The 18,086-nt window shown below is 42.8% G+C and overlaps 1 protein-coding gene across 13 annotated transcripts in view; it reads left to right on the top strand.

The window, feature by feature from the left end:
- The window catches only part of AFF2 (ALF transcription elongation factor 2), a 382,241-nt gene that overhangs the window by 303,105 nt on the left and 61,050 nt on the right, over window positions 1-18,086 (top strand). The window lies entirely within an intron of this gene.

Raw genomic sequence — 18,086 nt, 5'->3', positions numbered from 1 at the left:
CCCATAGTTTAATGTTGCTGATAATGATGTAGAGCCCACAAAGTCTGGTGGTGCCTCTCAGGGTAAGTTTATGCAAGCCCGGCAGCAAGACCCTTTTCCCAGAGGATTTGCAGGAGCCAAACTACACCTTACTTCAGTTCATAGCAGTGTTTCTGCTGCGGTTTTTAAATAGCACCTGCAGAGAGGTCTGACAAGAGCCATGGTGTGCAGGGAAAGGCAATGAGCAATTTCTCCACCTAGCACTGTCCTGATAAAAAATTACTACTGCCACCCCACACCTTCAACATACTGTCAGCCACAGAAGGGAAGGTGCTTTGAGCATCATCTACTCCCAAACTGTACCTAGAAGTGTCTTAAGGAGTGGGTGGTGCCCAATAGTCATGGTTTCTGTGGGGTTTGGATCATGCGAATGGGCCCAGCAGAAGTGTGAGACTTAAGGTGGTGGGGTAGGGAGTAAGATTCAGATGGACGGCCAACCAGCCAGACTAGATCTCCCCAACTCCATGTATTATTTATGCTCTGTTGCCTTTCTATTTGAAATATTTTCTGAATGCATCCTTGGGTTCTGCTTCAATTAGTTCCCATGGGAGCAAATTAGGCATATTAATTACATTCTGCTTGGTATTTTTGATATGTTTTATTAGTTTACCCACCTGTGCAAAGTTACTATTTTCCCATTAAAGCTGCAGTTCTCACAGTGCAATGTAAGCCTCTTTAATGAGGCTCTTTCTACCAGGGGGTCTAAATGCCTCTCTCTCCTAGCCTGGCTTACACACAGCTCTTCATTGTGGCTGCCTACACACCATACATTTAAAGCACATGGTTTCCCCCAAAGAATCCTAAGAACTGCAGTTTAATCCCTCACAGAGGGATTAAACTTTCCCAGCATCCTTAACAAACTACAGTTCCCATGATTCTTCGGAGGAAAGTTTGCTGCCTGAGTCTCCCTGCTTTTTGTCAGGATTGAGCTGGTGCTGGGGAAACCCCCTAGTTTTCAGTGGGCACGCACCACAGAAATTATGTGCGGCAGCTTCTCAGTAGGTTGTGTACATGTGTTGTTTGTTTCCCCAGTTATCCCAAACTTCAATTTAAATCAGATTTGTGGGACTGTAAAGTGTTTTCTGTATCCAAAACTAAGAGTTGTCACTTGTTGAGTTGTGCATCCTTACTTTGGGTTCATAGAATCTTAGAATTGCAGAGTTGGAACCCCCTACAATGCAGAAATATGCAGCTATCGCATATGGAAATTGAACCTGCAATCCTGGCATTATCAGCATCATGCTGCAACCAACTTAGCTACCTAGGCTGTGCCGAACCAAACTATACTTAGAGTAGACCAAATGAATTGATGCACCAACATTAATTATGCATTGATTTCAGTGGGTTTGCTCTATGGCTAATATTGAATACAACCTTCAACCCTTATTATACTTTGGAGACATTTTCATGATACAGTGAAGCACATTAAATTAATCGGACTATAGTCTTTAGGGGTCATCTGGGTTTTGAATTCAGAGGCACATTTAGAAATCTAAGAAACTGTTGTAGTTGCCACAAAATATTCTGAGGGGGGAAAGGTGATGCTCAGGACCCCTTCCCATTAAAAAAATTAAAATTAAAATTGAGAGAGCTAGGGACCTTGAGGGACACAGGGGGTTGTCTGAGGTGCCCATGGATGTAACATTAAGAACACCAGATTTAGTCCAACTCCTTCCCAGTTCAGGGTATACAACAAGGATGGAAGCCATAAACCAGCAATTCCTGAAAGACCATACCTGATTTATGATGCAGATTGCAACTACAGCATCTCTGATATGGACCCCCACTCTCTGCTTAAATGCCTCCAGTGAAAGTCAGCCCATCACCTTTGCTGCTGAAAATCTTTCCAGTACTTGGAAGTTTCACTTAATGTTTACCTGAAATCTTGTTCCTTGCCATTTCCACCCCTAGGCTGTACTGCTGCATTCTGAGGCAACAAAGGGATTGGTCTGCTCTGTTTCCTTTACTGACCTCCATCCACACTGTCTGTTAGCATAGACAGACTGGCCAAAAGCATTGGCAGGTGTGGCCAATGGGCATAACTGGCTTACGTTCATTGATTTCAGCAGGTGTACTCTAAGTATGACTGCGTTGAATACAACCCATTGAAACATGGGGAGCTGCTTCACAGACCATTGGTCCATCTAATTCAGTGTTCCTAGTTCAGTGTTGTTCGCAGTGACTGGCAGCGACTCTCCAGAGTTTTTCAGAAGAGGGCATTCCAAGCATCCCATGACAACTAATTGTGCACTCCAGAATGTGCCACAGAATACCTAGCCAGTTTCTTGAGTTTCATTCTGGAAAGCACATGCAAAGGTTTCCCTATGATGATTGTTGTTGTTGTTAGTAATAATAACTACTTCAGTGTAGCAGTAGGAAAATGCTATTCTAGAAGACACCCCTTTTGTAGAAAAACGTGTGTGTGTGTGACAAAGAAATGAAGGCTCAGCTTGTGTGGGGGAAGAAGGCTCCCCCCCCCAATGCTGTCACTTCTGTTGTATTTTCAAACATCATCAAAAATTCCCCTTGAATGTTAATCTTCTTCAGCTGCGCTCAGCACTGTTTAGTCGCTTCCATTGTCACCACAAGTGAAAGATGCCCATATTCCTTCTAGCATATGTGACTTATCACATACATTTTTAAAAACAGGGTTCACTTATTAAGACATATGTGATAGTATACTTCTGGAAATGTGAATGGCTGTTGGCTTAAAGCCACGCACTAATAAGTTGAATTGAATCTAACTACAGTTGACATCTGCTACAATATGAAAGGGAGGGGGGTGGATGAAAGAAAGGTTCTCAGTTGTCATTAGTGTAAAAAATATTCTCTGCACTTACATGTTGCTGACATCATGGCTGTCTGCTAGAATCAGATTTCATTCAATGTTAAGGAATCGTTTAACACTGGGTTTGGGTTTTGAAGCTTTGCAGGAGTACAAAGGAAGTTCTTTGAAGGATTGATGTGAAAATTAAGCACTTCTCCGACTTCCTTAGAGTAGTGTTTGAACCTGGCCACATACTTTGATCAGGATGTTCAGGCACTGGGGGCTGCTGTGTCTACCACTACAAGGAACAGGGACTTTTTGGTAATGGCACTCAAACAGGGCAATACTTCACTGCAAACGAGTCAGTCAACCTCTTCATTCTGTGGCCACTTTCATATGCCATGCAAAACTGTAAACCAGCCCTTGCCAGCCTGGTGCCCTCCAAAGATCTTGGACTACAATTCCCTTCAGCCTCAGCTACTGACCCTCCAAGTGTGCCTATTTTCCAGGGATGCCCCTTATTTAGAGAAGCCATCCCGGTTTCTGATTTGATCCTGGAATGTCCCACTTTTCATTGGAGAAATGTTGAAGAGCATGGAGTTATCTGACCCCAGAGCTGTCTGAAGACAATCCTATATAGGGAAGTTTAAAAAAAAATGTTTAATGTTTTATTATGTTTTTATATGTTGGAAGCTGCCAACATATAAAAGTGGCAGGGGCAACCCAGTCAGATGTGTGGGGTATAAATAGTAAAATTATCATTATGGAGTGAGACGTCCCTATTTTCATCAGAGAAATGTTGGAGGGTATGCAACTAGCATAAACTGTGCTTTTGAAAGATGTAAGATCAGTGGCTGCAGCACCGATGACTACGTTCTACCTCCAATGCTGGAGGCAGTATGCCTCTGAATGCCCACTGCTGACAGAAAGAGCAGACTGTTCTTATTCTCTTATGTTATGGTGGAGAATTTCAGTAAGCCACTTTATCTCATCCCTCATTTTCAAGTCTCTGCTGCTTTTATGGCTGGTTGACTTATTGGCTATTTCTATAATTAGTTTTTATGGTGGCTTATTGTTTGAATGAGGGGACACGGGTGGTGCTGTGGATTAAACCACAGAGCCTAGGACTTGCCGATCAGAAGGTCGGTGGTTCGAATCCCCGTGACGGGGTGAGCTCCCGTTGCTCTGTCCCTGCTCCTGCCAACCTAGCAGTTCAAAAGCACGTCAAAGTGCAAGTAGATAAATAGGTACCGCTCCGGCGGGAAGGTAAACGGCGTTTCCATGCGCTGCTCTGGTTCACCAGAGGCAGCTTAGTCATGCGACCCAGAAGCTGTACGCCGGCTCCCTCGGCCAGCAAAGCGAGATGAGAGCCGTAACCCCAGAGTCATCTGCGACTGGACCTAAGGGTCAGGGGCCCCTTTCCCTTTACCTATTGTTTGAATGAGTATGGGGAACATAGAAATTTGCCTTTTTCTGAGTCCAAACCCCAGGCTTTCTTGCACTGCAACAACTCCTTGGTTTGCCATTGAGTTGCTTCAATCTCAGGATCTTGTAGGCAAGTAAATGTTCTGATCCAATAGTAGGATACACTCATATAGCTCCTTCTCATGCAGCAAAAAATGACCAGACATGTCTCAACCTTGCTAGATCCTTCTACAGAAAGCCCAAGGCCTCAGGGGACTTTGCAAAGCTGGTAGTACTTCCAAATGATTTGATAACCCCTACAGGGCAATCAAGCAGACCAATTAATTTAATATATATTTATATCTGTTGTGGGTTGTTTTTTAAAATAAAAAAAATCCTGTTAGTATAGATAGGTCTTTGTATCCCTCTGGAACCAGGCAACGTGGATAGGCAACATTATTTTGCTAACCAGGGAGCACTTAGGATACTAGAGAGCCATCTTTACCTCTTGTCCATTTCTTTCTGACAAGGTAATGAAGGTTAAGGATAAAAATAACCACCCCTTTTTGGCTGGAACTGCAATAGCACAAGCTGGCTGCTACTGAAAACTGTGTTTGCTGCATTTCTTTAACTTGTTTTTATGGAGGATAACTCTATCAATGGCTACTAGCCATGATGAGTATGCTCTGAATCAAAGGAGGGGAGAGTGCTCTTGTGCTTGCACATTTCGCACAGGTATCAGCTACCTGGGTGGCCACTATGAGGAGAGGATGTTGGACTAGATGGGCCTTTGGCTTGATCCAGCACGGATCTTCTTTGGTTCTTGAAACAGCAGCTTTTTTCTTTCTTTTTCTTTACTGCTTGTTATTCCTGCAAAGAGATTTTAGAAAGAAAGGCGGGGGGAGAGAAAGCAGATCATCAAGTCTTTTTGTGACTGTAGGCAGAAAATTCTTCTATCAGAAGATTCCCAGTAGAGATATGAGAATGGTCAATAGAGTTAATCAATTGAATATTGTTTCTCCACCCCACCCAGCTCAGCTTCAGAGGCCAATATAGCCATGGTTGTCTGTGATAATTTGGTCTTAGCTTTAGTCAATTTGCCATTGATTTACACTACAGTTGGGTGGCTGTTGTTTTTTGAAGGATGTTTTGCAAAGCAAATGGCACTAAGGGTGTTTAACTGGATTAAGTGGACCAAAGCAATGACAAGAGAATGTTGGGGCAAGGCTGCAAGACCTCAAAGAAGCAACTTCTGTTTCTCCCTGTTTCTCATTTTCCCAGTCTTAGGTTCAATTCACTCCTAGTATACTCATTTTTGTATGCGAATTTGCCCCATATGCAGATTTTTGCAAGCACCTTTTGCAAATATAATACATTCCTGAATATAATGCAATGTTATTTTCACTAATATATATGTATTTTAACACACATACTTTCATAAATGCAGAATATTCTGCAACATGTTTTGCATAACATTTAGTTTATCCATCAGTTTATGGAGTTGCAGCTCATATTAGTTCTACTCAGAGTAGATCCACTGAAATTAATGGAGATGTATAACTTGGGTTCATTCACTTCAGTGGGTCTACACTGTGTAGAATGTAATTTAATGCAACCCATAGTAAAGGGAAAAGTTTGTCTTCACTAGTTACACAATAAACAGACGTAAAGCAAACATGAAGTTGCACCAGATCCAAACCCCATTCAACAGCAGGGATACTGCTTTGTCCAAGCAGGGCAAAACAATCCTTTAAAAGAGTGCTGTTTGCTGGGTTGCTAATTCATACAGAGAAGGATTTAGGGCTCTGTGACCGCACGGGGAAAGGGAGCAGCTTCCCAACATTTGTAAGCGCTGAGACATGAGAGCTCTAGGACCTGCTAGAGCCTCACATCTTCTCAAAGCCCAGTGACTCCCTTACCCAGCTTTGGGAAGGCAGCATGAGGGCTGGATATCAAATTTTGGCCTCACTCAGGACATCACATGGCCAAACTGAATGGGCTTAGGATCCAGCCTAATTTCACACACCCAGACCCAGCCCTGCCACAGCTGTTTTGGTTGACATTCATGGGCCTCAGCTCAGGTAGCTGAGCTCCATCTAAACTGGGATGAACAAGATTGCTGTGGCATAACTTTTGCTGAGCCAGCATTGGGGACTTAACTTCAATTGATCCTGCAAGCAACCAGCTGAGCTGGATTTTGCTAGGCGATTGCCCCCTCAGTCTTTCCTTGTGGAAATATTGAATCACATCTGAAATTGCAATACTATTCCACACAAACACACACATATATTTAAAGCACACATAAAACACAAAGACTCATGGGAACTGCAGTTTGCCCCTCACAGATCTACAGTGCTCAGCACTCTTAGCAAGCTAAAATTCCCAGGATTATTTGGGAGAAGCGGTGATTTCATTTCTGGGGGTACGCAGTGGTACACATATCCCTAAACATTTTGTGAATCTTTGTACTTTTGTCCATTTACTGTATTTATTTTTCCAAATTTGAACTATAAAATGGTGATTTTCTTGAGTCAAAATGAGAGTACCCCTAAACATTTTTTTAGAGGGGGGAAGCACTGGGGAGAAGACATGTGCTTTAAATGCTCTTGAAATGTATGGTGTGTACACCGCCTTACTCAGTGAAATCTGCTTGCATGTGTATCTCAACAAGAAGCTTTCACCTATGCCTTAAAAGTCTAGCAATTCTATGTCAACAACTTTTATATTTGCATGAAAAAGTGAATGAGCATTATATTGTGTTTCCTTACATTATAATGAATAAGTAGGGTTAGAAATATATGTAGATTTCCTTCCCCTCCCCTCATCTCCTCTCCACTTCCATTTAGGGTCAACTAATACAAAAGAAAGAGGAGAAACTAGCTAAATGTTTCAAAGGATAATAGCACAGCAAGGTTAATTTTGCTTCGTGCAGCATTTCCAACAATTGAATTGCCTCTTATCCTCCCTCCAGGGTCGCTCCTGCGCTAGCAATAATTGAGGCTGATTTTATTGGAAAATCACCTCTGGATGAGAAACATACTCTAGAGGAAACAATGCATGGGAACAAATTGGCTTTCTGGTGCCAGGGCCATGTTGGGCTGGCCAGCAGAGCTCTAGCTCCCAATCTGTCTGTGCGTTCATGCAACAAATTCATTAACAACCCTTCTGGTGGGGTGGAAGACTCGCCATATTTGAAATGTTTGATTTTGAATTGTTTTTATTTGTTTCCCCCCCCCCTCCAGAAGTTGTCAGATAAGAGTTTAGTGAACAAACTCAGCTTCTTCATAATATTGCTTCCTTTTTAAAATAATAATAATAATAGTAATAGTAATAATAATAATGTGTTAATTTTGGTCAGGAAGTTGCAGATAATATTAATTTATTGATTTATTATTATATTTATATCCTGCCCTTCCTCTACAAGGAGCCCAGGGTGGCAAACAGATATGCAGTTAAAAAGTGAAAAGCAAAAATAGATTAAAACACTGTTCTTCAGCCAACAAATGCCTGGGTAAGCAGGAATGTTTATGAATTCCTCCTCCAAGTTGATAATAATGGTGACAGGTTCACATTCCACAACCCAGGGACCCAACACCGAAAAGGCCCTGCCGTGGATTGGTTCACCAACCAGACAGCCTTTCCTTCCCCTCCTGATCTGAGTCTGAGATGGCCAACAAGGCTTCCCCTCCTGATCTGAGTCTGAGATGGTTTGTACTGAGGAGGGCACCCTTTTAGGCAGCTTGTACCAGAAAATATACTGGAGCAGAGAATGGCAACCTTTAGGAAGAGTGCTAGTGGACACATTTAAATAGTGCCAGTCACAAAATGGCTGCTCTGCAGGAGGAGCATGGCAGAACATAAAATAGTAGCCAGATCTTGAAGGAGCAGAAAAAGGCAGGATCAAGAAAGGTGCAGATGAGCCCACCATCACCAATCAAGTTACTCCATCAATGGAGGAAAGGGTACATACACCAGTCACTGCCATGCTTGCACATAGTGAGAAACTCTTTATACATCTCTGTTAAGAAGTGACAGGAGGGAATAGGTCCAGTCCCACCACCCAGTAAAATGTTGGCATGTTTAAGGGTGTGTCGTCAGTACAGGAGAAGCTCAGCCAGAGCAAACAGGAAGTGAGAGGAAGTACAACCACTTTCCCTTGCAATGTGGACTACTGAGGGAATATTACCTGTGACCTTTTGTGGACCTGGGAGGGGATGCCGATGGCTACAGTAGCATCCATGGAAGCCACATTGGCAACGCCTGGCTTTGAATGTTAGAGCTGGGCCCATGAGGGCTGTGTGCAAATCCCAGCTCGCCATGACACTCTCTGGGGCACTTTGTGCTATCCACACACACTCCTCCTTTCCTGCTTCTCAGGGTTGTTGTGAGGGTAGAATAAGAGTTGCCCTTCTGCCCCACAACCCTGGCTCATTGGGGGAAGGGTAGATTGAGAAATGTGGGGGATGCTTCTCATAATGCTTGCTTGTGGGCAGTCCAGGGAATGGGCTGGGTTTGGGTGCAGGAGTTAGGTGGCCCCAGGATCTGGGCTGAGGAGAATCTAGCAGGCAAGGGAGAAAACATGCGGGTCATGAGTCCCACAGGGCAGGCACATGCTGGTGGAAGGAGTGGTGGTGGATGAGGAACAGCAGAGCAGAATCTGGCAGATAGAATCCCTCCCTGCTCCATGTGGGCTTTGATGGTGAGGGAGGAGTTCCAGCTGCTCTTTTCCCTCTGGTGGAGGACATAGTGTTGCCAGAATCAGGGTGTTGATACACAGCCTAAGGTGGCTGGACAGGATTCAGAGGGCAAGAAGAGAAGAGAAGAAACACAGCAACTTATAATAATAATCATATTTTTTTATTTATACCCCGCCCTCCCCAGCCAAGGCCGGGCTCAGAGCGGCTTACAAGCAATAATAAAAACAAGATGAACTTAGACATAGCACACACCCTCAAGCAAGACATAGCTGCAGAAATTGCACTCATCACAGGTTAACACACCTCACCTAGGTTTAAAAGCTTGACAATTGGGCAAGAAAAGCATTGCAAAACTCTACAGCTTCCATACAACACTAACCACCTTGTCTGTGACTCTTCAACCTTGGTCCTGGCTTTTGGACTGGGCTGTTTTCTGCTCCTTGTGGCTTTATACAAGTTCTGGAACTTGAATAGCTCGGTGCTTACTGCTGAAGTTGTATCGTTGTTCTGCTTTAACAAGGATCTCTGCCTCACAAGTAAGAGCCCCTGTCATCATGTTTTTGGGCAGGAGCAGGACACCCTGTTACAATTGACATACCGGTAGCTGTCAAGGGCACCTGTTGCTCTCGTAAAGTCCTAACCTGGAGGCTTTTGTAACAGTACCAAGTCAGAAGAAACCAATGGGATACAGGGGCAAAGGGGAGTTACCCTGGAACCTGCGAGAACATCACAACCTTGGGACATTAGGAACTTCTCAATCTGTTGCCTGAGTAGCCCACTCCAAGAGGCAAGCAGAAAGAAATAGATTTGGGGACACACACACACACACACTCAGTTCAAGTGTCAACAACTCTTGTCAATAATGTTAGATAATGATTAAAGGCCCAATGAAGAAGAACAAATAAAGACAGTATTACAGTTTAGGAATAGAGGAATTTGTAAATTCCTCCATTGTTGTGTTGTTCTCCTCCTTCTCTTCTCTTTCACTTTCTGTCTTTCCCTATTGGGCATCAAAGTCTTTGTAGAGTCATGTAATTCACACTTTCCTTATTCAGGTATTGGCTCATCCATCAGGTCCTGCCAGCTGGTGAGTCTTTTTAATTATAGGAGTTGGCTGCCTGGGCAGCACTGTGCATTGACTAGGGGACCTACATTCAGGTACATACACAGATTACCCAGACCATGCCAAGAGGAAAAGTAAGCATGCTGCAAATAGAGTGCATTATGTCCCTGAAGCCAGATAGAAAGCAGGCCTGGAGCTTGTGTCTGTGCCTTTGCTGACCATGGAATGGAAGGGCTAATGATGAGGTCTAAAAGGGCTGATTCAAGCAGATGAGGCTGAAGATGGCAGAAAATCAGAGCTATTTTTTCAAGCAAGGGAGATCTCTGATAATCCTTACCCTCTCAGAGTCAGCTATAATAAAAATGTCAGAAGGCTAGGAGAGCCACTTTCAACTATATATTTTTTTCCTACAAAGAGGGCTGAAAAAGGATTTCTAATTTTCCTTGAAAACTCAAAGGATAACAAATACATCATCCCACATGTAAATCATCAAGGATAACAACAAAATAAAAATATAATAATAACTTTCTCTATCTCATTATCTGTCGCTTTGAATTCTAAGTGTGCAATTCATTGGTGCAATTTATTGATTTGTTCATGAATTGGAAATAAGTAGTTGTTTTATTTGAGATGGAGCTCGTTTCCTACAAAGTATAGAAGCAGTTTACCCCAATCTAAATTCTGGAAGGTGAGGAGAAATGTAATGAATTGTATCCAGTGCTAGTCTTCCTCAGAGTAGACCCAATGAAAATAATGAACATGGCCAACTATTAACTTAAATGGGTACCACTCCTTAAGTGCAGCTCAAGTGGATACAATTTACCATGCATATAAGCCAGAGGAAAACACACCTACCTTCTAAAACACACACACACACACACACACCTGCCTCTTTAGATACACAAATAACTTGGATGTTCTTGAAATGCTTTGGGGCCCTGTAATAAGCTTGCTGTGCTTTGTACTGCAGAGCAGTCACAGCTCAGTTCCCAGGGAATGTCAATGAGATGATTATATATATATCAAGCTCCCTGTGTCAGTCAAAGGCAGCTGAATCTCACACAAAATTAGTGTGGACCACACTCCCTTCGTTTCAGTTTCCAGTAACCAGTGCCATGATGTGTAGCAGCTCCTCCACAGTAAGAGTCAGATTTGCCTTCCAAGTTAATAAAAAACAAAAAGGAAGGGAAAGATCCTGTTCATCTGTTATGTCCAAGCAGGAAATATACACCCGCTTTAGGGCCACAGAGTCATATATCCTACCTATGCCCCCAAGTTCCTTGCATGTGTCAGCCCCACCTCCTCTTTCCCATGCTGAAGTTGGGTTGGATAAAAATGTCAACTTTAGTTTCTCTCCATTTCTCAGCTTTCCAGTCTTAAAGTCCAGCTCATCATGTTTCTGTACGGATTTCGGCTGTGTCCAAAGCCTTGTTGTTAACATATAAAGTCTTGAACAACTTGGGGACAGCGTCCCTGAAAGACCTGCTGTCCCTTATAGAAAAGAGAGGTCACTTAGGTCATCTACTCTTTGCACTGCACTCAACAGAATATCATAGGGCATTGATCCAACAGTTGGCATTTTCTGCTGTTGCCCCTATTCTGAGGAATGCCATATGGAAAGCATCCATTGCTACAGACATCTTGTGAAGAGCTAATTTTTCTGCCCAGACCTTCCCTGACCCATAAGTTAGGAACATGTTTTATGAGTTTAAAACCTCAAGATTTCTGTTTTATCTGCTTTTATATGTTTCTATGCATTTTCATATTGCTGTTTTACTAGTTTTGGGTTGTTAATATAATGTTTGTTTTCTAATTTGTACACTGCTCAGAGTTTTGAAACCTTAAGTAGTATGCAAATGCTTTTAAATCAATAAATAGCAGCTGTATTCCAGGCACTTGGTTCATAGCTTAAAAAAAAAAAAAGCAGTGGAAGATGTAGTTTTAGCACCTACATTGTGATAGGAGGCGCTTCATCATCCTATTTCAATGAAGGTGTCCATAGATAAAACAGTCTTGATATTTGTGTTGCCCAAGCTGCTCCTGTGCTAATGGTTGAGTATCTATAGTAGACCACGGTTCGGTAATGTGGTGCCCTGCAGATGCTGTTAGACTCTTATCAGCCCCAGCCAGAATCACTTGTAGTCCTTGGAGAGCACTTTGTTGTCTATACCTTCACAGACCCACACAAAGAATCGCCTTATACTGACATTGGTCCATCTAGCTCAGTGTTGTCTCCCCAAGGTTTTAGGCAGGGGTCTCTCCCAGCACTACCCAAAGATGCCAGGGATTGAACCTTGGACCTTCTGCATGCAAAGCAGAGCAGAGCCAGTGAGAATGTGACCAGGGGCTAGCATGTATTGTCTAGGGAGAGTTGTCTTAGGGGCTTGATAGAGGGATCCCTACTATATACAATTAATCTTATGAGAAAGTAGACTAGAAATAAAAAAAAACTGTCCTTCCCTCTTAAGAAAACTGTAGCAACAAGAATGTTATTTTCAACATAGTTGTGTTTTTTTAAATTAAGTTGATGAACTCTTCCCAACCACCAGCTATCTGTAGTCCTGCAATTACCAAAACTGGTGGAAAGAATAATGGCAAACTTGTACATGAGATCATTCAAAGCCTCCTCTTAACCAAGCGTAGCTGCTGCCTCCGCTTTCTGCATTGGCTGTCCATCCTGCACGTTAATGTTTCGGCAGTTGGCTACAATTTTGTGAGGCTGCTGCTTCTTTTTCTTTTTTTTAATGCAACAGAGTTCTTTCAATTATGCAGCCATCATAAGTTTTGCCAACATGGAATATGGATCGATTTGTGTTCATTAGAGCACAAAATTAAAATTTCATTGCAGCAACTATAAACGTGTTGGCTCAAAGAAGTCAAAATACTTTCCAGTGTGAAATCTTGGATTAAGTGTCATTGGCAAGCTCTAACTTTTTTTTTGTATGTTTTTTTTTTTAGAAATGTTATTTCTGTGAGATTCTGCCTTCATTTCTTTCTATCTATCTACCTAAACACATATACAGCACATACATTTGTTTTGATCTATGGCCATAGTAGGAACCTTTGGCCCTGCAAATGTTACTGAACTGAAAACTCCCACCTGCTAGGGGATGATGGGAGTTGTAGTACCACACAATCTGGAGAGCTAAAAGTTTCCCACATAGAAAGAATAAGGTTCAGTCCTACTCATAGCTAGCTACGAGTGAAGCCCATTGAAGGCAGAGAGAGCTTACTTTTTAATTACTTAACAAAATTGTAATTGTAAAACCTGTAAGCAGTTTCCATAAAATATATAAAAAAGTTCAAAACAAGTCAGCCTTAAAAAGTTCAAAATATAAATGAATCAGCAGTTAAAATGCACTATAAAACAAACCTCACGTATTAAAATGTGTGCAAACTTTACTTTTGAGTAAACATGCAAAGTACCAGGCCCAAAGACCAGTGTAAAGAAAAAGGTTTTAGTCTGGCACCTGAAGACTGATGAGGATGACACCAGGCACATCTTCCTGGGGAAAGCATTCTGTGGGTGTGGAAGCACCACAGAGAGAGCATGTTCTTATGTGGCAACCCTCAACACCTTCCTTGGGTGTTGTAGATGGAGAAGAGACTGTTTGCATTGATGAATCTGTGGTTATTTAGGCATGCTTGGAAGCCTTCATACCTGCTAACCCAGTGTAGAAAGGTCAAGGGTAGAGTCACTGGGAGTGAGGGAACTAGGATGTAAGAATGCATCATGTTTCCATTTCACTGCAGTTTGCCCTCTACCAAAATTATGTAACTTGCATAGTTTATGTAATCCATTACATAAATTATGTACAGTGGTACCTTGGTTCTCGAACTTAATCTGTTCCGGGAGTCTGTTTGACTTCTGATTGACTGCAGGAGCTTCCTGCACTCAAGAAGAAGTTGTGTCGGATGTTCAGATTCTGAAAAAGTTCACAAACCAGAACATTCACTTACGAGTTTGCGGCACTTGGGAGCCAATTTGTTCGGGAGCCAAGCCGTTCGAGTACCAAGGTACCACTGTAATTATGTTGTCATTACATTATTCCATCCAGGGGAGCCAACTTTGGGTGACTGAGCTCCCCCCGCCCCAGTAATAATTTGCTTGGAGAGCAGGGCTCCCCCATTGTTCCCTACCATCAGGGGGTGGAGGAAGCCAAGCGTGAAGCCAAGCATGGCTTCAGTAGCCAGCTCCTCCTCCTCCTCCTGCCCTGGAAGTCTGCTAAGCATGAGAGAGGAGGAGCTCCCAGCCAATACGTTGAGCTCTGTACCCTGACTTCTCCTTAAATGTGACATTGTGTGTCACACGCATGATCCACCCCCCTCAATCTTGGGCACAAGTTGGTGGCTCCAAGTCCATCCCATTCATTCCAAGCAAAGGTAACTGAATGCAAAAGAGGAGGGGCATATTCAATATGTTATTTTCAGAGGAGTGTTCTCTAATGCCCTAGTGGGGACATGGGGTGCAGGACTAGCATAGTTGCCTGCACTCCTCCCTACACAAATAGAGGTGATAGCAGCTAAATAGAGCTCTAAATATTTGTATTTCCACCTTCCTGCTTCTTATCAGTATTGCATTGTGTCTGCATAATTCCAAAGTGTCCAGATTAACACGCAGGAGGAAGTGGCAAAAACCTGGCTACTTACATTTGGCATTTGCGCCACAAGCACTATGTAAACATTTGCTTCTTCAGCTCTCTTCCAAAGCCTGTAATTTAAACGTCAGATGGCATAAATTAGCAAGGTGAAAAATCTAAATATGCACCTAAAGCGACTCTCAAAGGAAATAAGCAGATGAATACACACTGTGACGAATGACTGGGGTGGATAAAATATCAACATACATTTCTCGATGCAGGTTATGTATAAATCAAGGAAGGTGCAAGAAAAGCCCTTTAAGCTTTTAAGATTTATATAGGCTGTTTGCACTTTAGAATTCTCTCACTTAAGAAAAAAACAATTTCGAGGGCTTTTAGTATGGAGGAGAAAATTGGCATATCCAGGCAGTCCTTCTCCATCAAATTGGATCACCGCTGAACTCATTCCTGAATTAATGTGTTCATTCGTAAGGTGGAAATCTTAAGGAATGGACTTGGAGGGAATGGAGAGATGGCGCAGCACATTTATTTATTCTGGAAGAAAGGCGTTCATTAATCTATCGTGAAAACGTGGAATTAGAAGGGAAGGAACCACAGTCTGGAATCTGGCAGCTGCTTAAAGACACAGATGGTCCGGCAGCTTTTAAAGAGTTTCCAGGCTTTTGATACTGATACCAGCATTAAAAAGTAGCTTCATTGTGTGCCTCATGTTGATCCAGAATAGCCACAGAAAAACAAGACCTGGTATGTTTTGGATGGCCCCATCTACCCCCTACTCTATTTGCCTAAACTAGGCGTGGGGAACCTTGCATGGCGTGGGGACCACATTGTCAATTTTAAACTGGCAAGAAGTCTTCATTAATGAACAAATAAACTAAGATGAACAATCCCACTTGGCCCATAATATTGAAGTGGAACATAGGCAGCTGCTTTTTATGGAATCAGGCCATCTAACTTCATATTGTCTACACTGACAGGCAGTGGCTCTCCAGGATTTTAGATGAGGGCATTTCCAGCCCTATGTTGAGGTGCTGGGGGTCAAATGTGGAATCAAACACAGAGCAGACTGTCCCACTGAACTGCAGCCCATCTTCAAATTGAAGCATAACTTTTCTCTCACAATGAGAAAAACAGCTGAAGGAGGATTTTGAAAATGGGTGGACTATCATCTGAGGTAGTGCTTAACTCCACTAATTCTGAGCATTTACTATGCCCTTAAATTAAAACAACAACAATAAAAACAAGCAGTTAAGTCAAATTTATACACATTTATGTGAAGTTTGGCCCCTTTCATAAGTTAACGCCCCAACTCAGAGAGTGTGATGGTGAAGCTTAGCATTCTTATTTCTTAGCATTCTTATTTCCTTATTTCCCCATTTGCGTGAGTAAAATTTCTGAGGTGCATTCACATCAGTAATAGACAGTGATATGATATGATTTGATGCGATGTTTTTCTTTTGGGCCATAACAAGGAAAATCCATAACATCCATCCAGTTATTTGTTAAATTACCAAAAAGAGAGGCTGCCTACCCAAAGCTAAGATTGACCATTCAGAAGGAAAATGAGTTGGCCGAAAGCACACTTACTGGACCAAAGCTGGGAACAATATCTTTGTAGCAATGGTCTGGTTCAGGCGTTAACACTAAACTATAGTTCACCATTACCAGAACAAGCCTAGGCAAGTCTCAAATTTTTCTGTTCCCCTCCTCCAGTGTCATGGCCAAGAGGGAAAAGTTCGAAAGCTTGTTGTTACATTTCAGATTGACGACAGTTTGCCGTGCCATCCAAGCTAGGACAAATGGTGGGTTAATCTTAACAATGATTCCCGAAAACAAACCCATCCATGGTTTATATAAGCTTGCTTATTAAGATTAGCCACAGTTTAAGATTTAGATGAAATTCTAAAATGGAAGTTGACACTTCCAATCTCCTCTCCATGGCTGCACAAGTGGAAAGGGCAGGGGGAGAAAGCTCCCATTGTCTCTCATTGGAGATGTTTTCTCTCCCTCTGATGCAAATAGCAGCTGTGATGGAAGATCCCAAGTTGAGACTGCTGCAAGATGGGGCTACCACAATATGCATCATACATAGAACGCATTGCTAACATCTGACTGTATATTGAGAGTGGAGTGTTAACCTCCTCTTTTTAACATTTTGTTTTAGCACTGGTGTTTGCAAACTTTAATAAGAAATCACTACAGGGATAGACAGACACATAGGTTGTTATGTGCATTCAACATGGCCTAATGAGATACTTGCTCAGATATTGATAACTAACAGTGTTTTGTGGAAGTTTATGTTCCGTTAAGGACTTGTGTGTTTAAAAGTTCAGAGTATGGACTTGGAGAGTGCCCATGGAGGGGGGGGGATATTTGTACAGATCTGGAGGAATAAAATTGCCCTTCTTTAGAGGAGCTTGAACAACACAAGTCCAGGGTGAAAGACTCCCACAGTGTCGCTGCAGTGGCACAGAGCTTGAACTCTGGAGTTGCTGAAATAGGGATGAGTGGAGGTGAAGTGACGTTATCGGATCAACAGCTAAAAGAGATGATCTTGGCATTTTGTCGGGATTAGAGAGGAGAGGCATGGCTGTCAGACAATCAGGAGAGAAGGGGGACAATTTCACACTTGTCTTTGCATGGATGGATGCAGAGCTGCCATTGTTATGAATTCGTTGGCCCATTTGTGAGTCTCAAACTCAAACCCTGCATTGGGATAATGGAGATTAATATAGAGGAATTATTATTATTATTGTTATTATTATGCAGCTGGTTTGATCTACTTAAATTTTAAGCATTTTGATGGGAAAGAGGAGATTGGACTGTTGGATTTTCACGGGTCTCAGGGATAACGAGATCCTAGCCTTCAAGGGGTAACAATACGACTAGCATCTGAGCATCTGACCTCTGCTTTCTAGTGCACAGTATGAGACTTACAGGTGCCAGGAATGAACCTCTTCTTTGGAAAATCCTCCAGGAAAATGCCCACCCCTTTCCTGATTGCCTTTAGGGATGCCCTTAAACCTATCCAGTTGCAATCTGGATGGTTTGTATGGTATTGTGTTTTAATTTCTGTTTCATTCCCTGCTGCTATCAGGGTGTCCCTATGCACAGCTGCTATTTACTTTTCTTAAACATTGTTGGTTTGCCATTTCCGTTGTTTAGTAACTTCCTATATTACTATACAGTTACAGGGACGCGTGTGGCACTGTGGGTACAACCTCAGTGCCTAGGACTTGCCGATCGTATGGTCGGCGGTTCGAATCCCCGCGGCGGGGTGAGCTCCCGTCTTTTGCTCCCAGCTCCTGCCCACCTAGCAGTTCGAAAGCACCCCTAAGTGCGAGTAGATAAATAGGTACCGCTTTATAGGGGGAAGGTAAACGGCGTTTCCGTGTGCTGCTCTGGTGCTGGCTCACCAGAGCAGCTTCGTCACGCTGGCCACGTGACCCGGAAGTGTCTGCAGACAGCGCTGGCTCCCGGCCTCTTAAGTGAGATGAGTGCACAACCCTAGAATT

The sequence above is a fragment of the Podarcis tiliguerta genome (genome assembly GCF_965153285.1).
Source record: "Podarcis tiliguerta genome assembly, chromosome: Z".
NCBI lineage: Eukaryota > Metazoa > Chordata > Lepidosauria > Squamata > Lacertidae > Podarcis > Podarcis tiliguerta.
This window is presented reverse-complemented; position numbering and strand designations above follow the sequence as displayed.